Source organism: Stegostoma tigrinum, chromosome 16 (genome assembly GCF_030684315.1).
Source record: "Stegostoma tigrinum isolate sSteTig4 chromosome 16, sSteTig4.hap1, whole genome shotgun sequence".
In the NCBI taxonomy this organism is placed as follows: Eukaryota; Metazoa; Chordata; class Chondrichthyes; order Orectolobiformes; family Stegostomatidae; genus Stegostoma; species Stegostoma tigrinum.
In genome coordinates, this window is record NC_081369.1 from 48842954 (window position 1) to 48853041 (window position 10088).

Genomic DNA, 10088 nt, shown 5'->3' on the forward strand with positions numbered 1-10088 from the left:
CAGCTGGCTTGGTCTGGTGGGATGGCATTCTATCTTTGTCTGCAAGAGAAAAGACAGCCCTCCTCTCCACCACCTGAACTAGCTCCTTGCCCACAGGGTGAGGAGCGACTATTTCTTCTCTGGCCTAGCATAATGGCTGAGTACTACAGGCTGTGAGGAAGTTCCTCCTTTGCAGTGTGTGAAATGGTGTGCAGTTGGGCTTTAAATGTGGCACCAAAGCATGTACCCCAAAAGGTCTAAGCTGAGGTAAGTACTTCTGCCACTTCGGCCAAATGACTCCTGAAGGAAAGTGCTCAAGAACCCACTTGAACGCTACAAGGTGAAGAGTGGAGAGTCACATAAGAAAAGTTTTTCCAAGTTGTGGTGGACAAGAACCCAAAAATCTCATGCTAAACACTTTAACTAAACATGGCAAAGCTTCCTTCACATTATGGCCACTAAAAGGAGGCGGTGCCTTGGTGCTAATGTCCCTGGATTAGTAATCCAAAATCCCAGGTCAAAGTTATGTAGCATTGGTGTGAATCCCATTATGGCAGCTGGCAAAATTTGAATTCAATAGAAATTTGGATTAAAAACTGACTTTGAGGTGACTATGCAACCTATTGTCAATTATCACAAAAACTTATTTGGTTGCTTTTGGGAAGGAAATCTGCCATCCTTATTGGGCCTGGTCTAAATATGAATCCAGACCCACAGCAATGTGGTTGACTTTTAATTGCCCTCCATGCAATAGGGAGGGGCAATAACTGCTGATCTAGTCAGTGACACCCATATCCCCTTGAACAATTCTTTTCATAAAAACACATAAGGCTACCCAGCTCTGAACGTTAGCCAAGAGGAAACAGGAAATATTCACTCGATCATTAACCTAAGCAAATTATGTTTCCCACCATAGGTTTAGGTTTTGAAAGCCAAGGGGTGAAATTCTTACTGAAAGGATTTTGACACAATACACTCCCAAATAAAATGTACCTAACTAAAATGAATTGTGATTAAGGAACCCCTGAGTACTGTAATTTGAACAAAGAATAAAGAGGAAGGAACAAACTTGAGACAAACAAAAAAAACTAATGATCACATGATTTTATTGTGCAGCTATATTGCACTTTTCATTAGTGCTACATGTTAATTTACCCCGGCAGTAAGTTAAATTATCTGACTTTGTTAGATTAAGACTGCCCTACTTTAGTGAATGGGAATGAATTATGCAACCTGTGCAAATGGGGTCAGATTGCACAGGTGGTGGTAAAAGATGGAGCACACAAAGTGAAAGAAATGGGAGATTGTAACTTAATGAGGTGGAGCTTCAAACAATGATTACATAGTACAGCAGATACCATCAAAACAAGATTGGCTGAAAAGGACATCATTAGTCATGAGCTGTCACTACTAAAGTGTCAATTGATATTCAAGAGTGATAAGTCAGCAGAACTGCCCTAGGATAGGCAAGTGCGAATTGCTAAGGGTAGCTGAAACTGAAACAAAATGGGAAAAGCAAATTAGTGATTTATTTAAAAAAAAACATTCATTCCTCAGATATGGGCACCACCAGCAATGCCAGCATTTATTCCTTATTTACAGTTACCCTTGAAGGGCCGGTGGTTCGGCACTTTCTCAAACTGCTGCAGCCCACTTACTGAAGACATTCTCACAATACCATTACATAGGGAATACCAAGATTTGCTTTCCTTTCCCGACCCTCCTGTCTCCCACCACCAGCTGCTCTCCTCCTCCATTGGTTAATGTGTCATATTAGATATTGGGCTATTAATTTGAAATTCTAATTGTACATCATCACAAGAAGTGACACAGCATCACGTGATTTAGAGTCATATAGCACAGAAACACACCCTTCGGTCCAACCAGTCCACACCGACCGTAATCCCAAACTAAACTAATCCCACCTGCCTCCACTTGGCCCATATCCCTCCAAACATTTCTTATTTCTGACCTTAGCTGAATGTCTTCTAAATGTTGTAACTGTACCTACATGCGCCATTTCCCCTGGAAGTTAAATTTCACACATGAGCCACGTGTTAAAAAGGCTACCCCTCATACCTTTTCCAAATCTCTCTCCTCTAACCTCAGAAATATGCCTCCAGTTTTAAAATCCCTCACCAGGGGAAAAAGATACCTGCCATTTACCTTATCTTTACCCTTCATGGTTTTGTCAACCTCTTACATTCTAGTGACAAAAGCCCCAGCTTCTCCTTGTAAATCAAACACTCCATTCCAGGCAACATGTTGGTAAACCTTTTCTGAACCTTCTCCAGCTTAATAATATCCTTTCACTGGTCACAGTACTCTGAAACAGGCATCGCCAATGTTCTGTATAACCTCAACATGATGGCCCAATTCCTATACACGAAGGTCTGAGCAATGAAGGAAAGCATGCTAAATGCTTTATTAGCCTCCCTGTCTGTACATGATGCAAACTTCAAAGAATTATGTACCTGAACCCCTAGCTCTCTCTGTTCTACAGCACCATCCAAGGCCTTATCTTTAATTGTATAAATCTACCCTTGTTTGCTTTACCAAAATGCAATACCTTGCATTTATTCAAACTAAACTCCAACTGCCACTCCTCAACCCATTGACCCAAGTGATCAAGATCTCCTTGTAATCTTAGATAACCTTCTTCACTGACCACTACACCACCAATTTTGGTGTCACCTGCAAACTGTCTAATCATACCTTCTATATTCTCATCTATTCTTATATAAATAACAAACAAAAGTGGACCCAGTACCAATCCCTGTGGAATACCACTGATCTCCAGTCCGAAAAACAACCTTCAACACTCTGCGTCCTGCTCTTAAGCCAATTTTGCATGCAGTTGGCAAGCTCACTCTGAATCGCAAGTGATCTACCTTTACCATTTAATTACCTTGCAGAACCTTACGAAGGGCTTTACTAAAATCCAAGGAAAACAGTGTCAACTGCTCTGCCTTCATCAATCTTCTTGGTTACTTGCTCAAAAAGTTGTCAGGTTTGTGAGGCATTATTTCCCTTACACAAAGCCATCCTGACTATCCCTATCATTTCTTGTCCCTCCAAACAGGTGGCTCAGTGGTTAGTACTGCTATCTCACAGCGCTGGGTTTGATTCCTCCCTCGGGTGACTTCTGTGTGAAGTTTGCACATTCTGCCCGAGTCTGCGTGAGTTTCCTTCGGGTGTTCCGGTTTCCTCCCACGGTCCAATGATGTGCAGGTTAGGTGGATTGGTCATGCTAAATTGCCTGTAGTGTTCAGGCATGTGAAGTTTAGTTGGGTTATAGGGGTCTGGGTAGGATGCTCCAAGGGTCGGTGTGGACTTGTTGGGCTGAAGAGTCTGTTTCCACACTGTAAGGATTCTGTGATGATGAATATATGTAGCTTCTAGCAGGTTTCTCGTGCAAATGCATCTAAATCGTGTCTTTCAGAATCACCTCCAACAACTTACTCACCACCAAAGACAGACTCACAGGTCTATAGTTTCCAAGCTTCTCCTTCCATCCTTTTGTATTGGCTACTTTTCATTCATCTGGCACCTCACCCATTGTTATATATAGACAGTACAAATATTTCTGAAAGGGAAACTATAAATTCCTCCCTAACTTCCCACTGCGTTCTGGAATGCTCTAGATCTGTTCCCAAGATTTATCCATCTTTATATTTCTTTTTCTGTAACATGAATTGTTTTCAAAACATCATTATTGATTTCCCTGAGTTCTGTAACTTTCATGTAGACCATAAGACAAAAGATGTAGGAGCAGAAATTAAGCCATTTGGCCCACAGGGTCTGCTCCATCAATCAATCATGGCTGCTAAGTTTTCCAACCCCGTTCTCTCGCTTTCTCCTCATAACCTTTGATCCCCTGAACAATAAAGAGCCTATTTATCTCTGTCTTAAATATACTCAATGGCCTGGCCGCCACAGCCTTCTGAGGCAGTGAGTTCCATAGATTCACCACTCTCTGGCTGAAGAAGTCCCTTCTCATCTCTGTTCTAAATGGTCTTCCCTTCACTCTAAAGCTATGCCTTTGGGAATTAGTCTCTTCTGCAAATGGAAACATCTTCTCAATGTCCACTCTATCCAGGCCATTTAGATTTCTGTAAGTTTCAGTTAGATCCCCTTATCCTTCCAAACCCCATCAAGTATAGAAACAGAGCCCTCAAACGTTCCTCATATATTAAGCCTTTCATTCCTGGGATCATTCTCGTGAACCTCCTCTGAACCCGCTCCAGGGACAGTACATCTTTCCTGAGGTATGGGGCCCAAATTGCTCACAATATTCTAAATGTGGTCTGACCAGAGCCTTATAAAACCTCGGAATTATATCACTGCTTTTATATTCCAATCCCCTTGGAATAATGCCAATGTTGTATTTGCCTTCCCCACAATTGACTCAGTCTGCAAGCTAACCTTGAGAGAATCCCATACAAGAACTCTCAAGTCCCTTTGCACTTCAAATTTCTGAATTTTCTCCCCATTTAGGAAATAATCAATGCCTATATTCCTCCTTCCAAAGTGCATGACCTTCCCATGTTGAATTCCATCTGCCACTTTTTTGACCATTATCCTAACCTGTTTGAATCCTTCTGCAGTCCCCTACTTCCACAAACACTACATGTCTGCCACCTATCTTTGTATCATCTGCAAAATTAGCCAGAATGCTCTCAGTTCCTTCATCCAGATCATTAATGTATAAAGTTAAAAGTTGTGGTCCTAACACTGACCCTTGTTGAATTCCACCATTATCCCCATTCTCTGCTTTCTGCCAGACAGAGAATCTTCTATCCATGTTCGCACCTTGCCTCTAACACCATGGCCACTTATCTTACTCAGCAGCCTCCTATACAGCACCTTGTCAAAGGCCTTCTGGATGTCCAAGTAGATAACATCCATTGGCTCTCTTTGTCTAACCTGCTCATTACTTCCTCAAAGAATTCTATCAGATTCATCAAGCATGACCTCCCCCAATGAAGCCATGCTGATTTTGCCCTATTTTACTATGCACTTCCCAGTATTTAGAAATCTCATCCTTCACAATGGACTCCAACATCTTACCAACGACCGAGCTCAGGCTAATCAGCTTGTAATTCCCATCTTTTGCCTTACTCTGTTATTGAGCAGACGTGTTACATCCTAAATTGTCCAGTCCTCTGGTACCTTCCGTGACTCCAGTGATTCATGAAAGATGACCATCAACTCTCACACGATCTCTTCAGTTATTTCTTTCAGAACTCTAGGATGTAGTCCATCTGGTCCTTGTGATTTGTCCATCTTCAGATCTTTTAGCCCTTCTAGTGCCTTCTCCTAGGTTATGGCTGCCATACTCACCTCTGCCCCACAACTCTCTTGAATTGTTGGGATCTTCCATTTTGAAGGTTGACACAAAGTATTTGTTCAGTTCCTCTGCCATTTCTTTGTTCCCCATTACTACTTCTCCAGCATCATTTTCCAGCTGCGCAATGTCCACTTTGCCTCTCTTTTTCCCTTTAAATATCTAAAGAAACTCTGGCAATCTTCTTTTATATTACTGGCTAGGTTACCATCATATGTAACCTTCCCCTTCTTTATTTATCTTTCAGTTGTCCTCTGTTGGTCTTTGTCGACTTCCCAATTCTCTGGCTTCCCATTGCCCTTCACTGCATTATATACTTGTTCATTTGCATTTATGCTGTCCCTGACTTCCCTTGCCTTCCAGAGTTTCTTTGTCTTCCCTTTAGTATGTTTCTTTTTCCTAAATCTCCTGAATGACTCCCAGAAACTCCTGCCATTGCTGTTCCACTGTTTTTCCTGCTCGGCTCCTCTCCTAATCAATTCTGGCCACCTCCTCCCTCGTGCCTCTGTAGCTGTCTTTATTCAACTGTAATACAGTTACATCTGCTTCCAGCTTCTCCCTCTCAAACAGCAGACTACATTCGGTCATATTATGGTCACAGAGTCCAAAAGGTTCCTTCACTTTTACCACCCTTATCAAGTCTGCCTCATTGCACAACATTAAATCCAGTATTGCCTATTCCCTAGTGGGCTCCACCACAAGCTGCTCCAAAAAAAAAACCATCTGGTAGACATTCCACATATTCCTTTTCTTGCAATCCTCTGCCAACCTGATTTTCCCTGTCCGCCTGCAAATTTAAATCCCCCATGATTATTGTAACTTTGCCTTTCTTACACATCTTTTCTATCTCCTGGTGTATTTTGTGCCCACATCCTGTATACTGTTTGGGGCCCTGTACATAATTCCCATTACTGTTTTTTTTACCTTTGCAGTTCCTCAACTGTACCCACACAGATTCTACATCATCTGACCCTATGTCATTTCTTGCTATTGATTTAATTTCATTTCTTACTTATAAGACAACACTACACTCTCTACCCACCTGTCTGTATTTTCGGTAAGATGTACTTTTTGGATATTTTGCTCCCAGTCCCAATCCTCTTGCAGAGACGTCTCCATGAAGCCCATCATATCGTACCTGCCAATTTCGACCTGTGCCACAAGCACATTTATTTTATTTCATATACTGTGTGCTTTGAGAGATAGCACCTTCATCCCTGACCTTCCCACTTCTCATTGTCATCCCTTTATCTGATATGCTTGATGTTAGATTCCTGACCCTTTCCAAACACTCTTTCCTATTTTTTGTTCTGGAGACTCTAGTATCCTCTCCTGAGTTCTCCTTTCTTTGCACTTTTTTTCATACCTTTTCATCCAGTTGAATTAACCCCCACAGATGTTAACCTGCTGCTTTGTTTCCCATTGGTAACTTTATTTCATAATGTTTTACCTTTCCCTTCCTCCTCCCTCTATTTTCTCATTCAAATTTCTGTTGAGCACCCTACTTACCCTTTTTGCTAGAACATTGGTCCCAGCTCGTTCTGGAGCAGACCATCCCAGCAGTGCAGATCCCTCCTATTCCAATACTGATGCCAGTGTCCCATGAGATAGAACCTCCCTTTTCTGCACCACTCCTTTAGTCAAGTGATGTTATAAAGCAGAGGTTAATCCTCTCCTCTCCTGAGAAGTAAAACTAAAACACCCAAAGAAGAACACCTTGTCCTATAATCTGTAAAAAGAGTGTGGAAAGTGGTGTAATCTGCCTTTCAGCAATTTCTAGTTGTTAAATAAAATAAATCCCTGACACTTACTTTAAAATCAACAAGTATTTGTCTGACTCTAACAGTGAATAAATTAACTAATCTATTAACAAGCTGAATAAATCCCTTCTAACTACCAATTATTCCCAAATAAAACAAGATTCTAATGGTATGCTGTTCCAACAAATAGAATTCCCACTTATATTAAAAAAATAGTCTCTCGAAATTACAGACATGTCACGTGTCTTCCGGAATGTTCTGTGCCTTCTCTGTTGATTCTTCTGTCAGGAATACCTTCTCTGTCAATTCTTCTGCCAGGAATATTAACTAGTTATGGCCTTGGTACCATTGTTATTTAAATGGTGCTTGTTCTAGGACATATGTGAGCCAGTGATTCCATCTTGAGAGTTGAGGGCCATTAGCTCTGGTGGATGGCAGCTAGCTCTGGCATCTGTGTCCAACTGCCCCCTTCTTTTTATACCCGTGATAACATATTAATATTTTAATATGGTCCTATGTTATCAAAACCATTAGACTTAAATTTAATAGGCTTTGGGTATCTAACTACCTGGTTCAAATTGATTGGATGAATTCAAAAACCTGTTACCTTGGTGAAAAAAAACTTCTTCTTGGCCTGTTAATTATATGACCTTTTGATATAAATGTTTCAATTTGGGTGCTCTCCATGTGCTTCCAACCCTTCAGCTGCTGCTTACAGGCATCTATTTTGAATTACTAAGCACAGAAAAAGCACGTGATCTTTTAAAGGGACCATGCAATGCTTTCACCCTGGCATTTTACAAGCACTAAATTTTAACTTCCTGCCTCTCAATCCACAAGTACTCCATCCAACTTCGCAACAGTGTTTTCTTCCTTTTTTCTCGCATCCCTTTGCCAATTTGCACGTGGCTCGAGATTGTAATCCTTGAGGACCTGGCTTTCAATTTAGTTCCTAGTTCCTGATAATCCCCAAACAGGTCCTCTTTCCTTGTCTTGTCTATGGTTTTTGTCCTGATGTGAACCACAGCAACTGGATTCTGCCCCTCCCTCACCAATATCGCTGTAACCCCATCAGAAATGTCCCTCACCCTGGCAGGCAATTTACAATGCAGGACTCTCAATCCTGCTTACAAAGGATGCTATTTATTCCTCTAATTATAGAATCCCCCACAACTACCATTTGTCTTTTTGCTTGCCCCTTCTTGAATGGCTCCTGTGCCACAGTACTGTAGTCAGTTGGCTCATCCACCCCACAGCCCTGTTCCTCATCTGCACAGGGAACAAGTACCTCATACCTTTGGAAGAGGTCAAGAGCTGATGCCCCTCTGTTCCTGAATACAGGATCCCTTCACCTGCCTTACTTACAGTCATTCTCTGCTGTCGCTGACCCACTGATCGAATATGTCGTACTTAATCTACCAGGTGTGACCTCCTCCTGCAACAAAGCATCCAGGTAACCCTTCCCCTGCTGGATGTGCTGCATTGTCCAAAGCTCGAACTCCAGCTCATCAATTCTGAGCCAAAAGTCCTCCAACAACCAACACGTGCTGCAGCTCGCAATGAGAATCTGCCAGCTCCCACATTATACAGCCACAGCACATCACCTTCCCGTCCATTTCTACTTTGTTAATTAATTTATTAAATAGTTTTGCTGTGTTTTGTTTTCAAATTTAGGATAGATTTCCTACCAGCCCATCAGGCCACAGCTTTGCTGTGACATCACTTCATCAGTTTGGCTTCGGTTACTGGTCTGTGCGCTCCTCCCTCTGACTCTGCTCCCTGGAAACAAGTAAAATATTAAATATTCATATAATGTCTCTCCCATCTGCTAAGGTTCAACACAAAGAGCACTTCTTTGATCTTTAAGGGGCCCAACTCTCTCTCTCTCGCTACTCTTTTGCTCTTAATGAACTAGTAGAATCTCCTTGGGTTATCCGTAACCTTATCTGCCGATGCTATCTCGTATTCCTTCTTCACCTTTCTGATCTCGCTCTTAAGAATGACCCTAGAGACTTTAGCATGTTCAAGAGATTCATTTGAACCCAGATGTCTATATCTATTATATGATTTTTTTTATTGTTGATTACAGCTTCAATATCTTTATTCATCTGTTGTTCCCTAATCTTACCAGCCTTAACTTTCACTTTAACGGGAACACAATGACTCTGAGCTCTTATTATCACTCTTTTGAAAGCTTCCACTTATCAAAGTACCCTTTATCTGCGAACAGCCTACTTCAATCAAGTCTTGAAAGTTCTTGTCTCATACCATTAAAATTTGCCTTACTCCAAATAAACATTTTCACTTTTCTGAAAGGCTTATTATTTTCCATAACTATTTTAAAAGTAATAGAATTATGATCATTAGATACAAAGTTTGCCCCTAATATCACATGAGACACTTGCCCTGCCTTGTTAACCAAGAGAAGGTCAAATTCACATAGCCTCGTGGATGTTGTAAAAGAAGAAGGGTCTAGGCCCAAAACATCAGCTTTCCTGCTCCTCTGATGCTGCTTTTTCTGCTGTGTTCATCCATCTCTACACCTTGTTGTTGCCAAACTAGTAAGCTGTGTTCCAATAAAGCTCCTGGTCTATGTACCCCAGCAGACTCGTGAACTGTTCTACATAAGCCGAACAATACCATGAACATAGTGGCTCCCTTCGTCTTACTCCCTTCTCATTACCTTGTCCACAGCATGGGTTCAGGAAAGGAGCAGCCAGCATATGGCAGCAAATATTTCCAAGAAAGGGAAGCTGTGAGTGGTAACGCTCAAGAGAGGGAAGTGAGTGGGAGTGACAGAAGAGGGAAGTGGTGAGCAGAAATGGTTGGGAAAGTCACAACAGTCAGCAAACTAAATGATTGTTTCTTTACGAGAAAAGGTTGGGCATATGCAGTGACCAAGCTCAAACTAAAATAGAGGCAGCATTATGCAAGGAACTTGCTTAATTACAAACCAATTTATAGCGGAAAAACACTGCTAGTATGCACTTTAAATGGACTAA

At 41.5% G+C, this 10088-nt stretch overlaps 1 long non-coding RNA gene across 1 annotated transcript; it reads right to left on the bottom strand.

The window, feature by feature from the left end:
- Positions 1-1121: 1121 nt before the first annotated feature.
- On the bottom strand, positions 1122-9846 carry LOC125459598 (uncharacterized). Its single transcript, XR_007249059.1, has 4 exons — positions 9770-9846; positions 8775-8865; positions 6369-6478; positions 1122-1475 (listed from the first exon to the last, which is right to left on the bottom strand). It is a non-coding gene; the product is annotated as an uncharacterized LOC125459598 (long non-coding RNA).
- Positions 9847-10088: the final 242 nt, after the last annotated feature.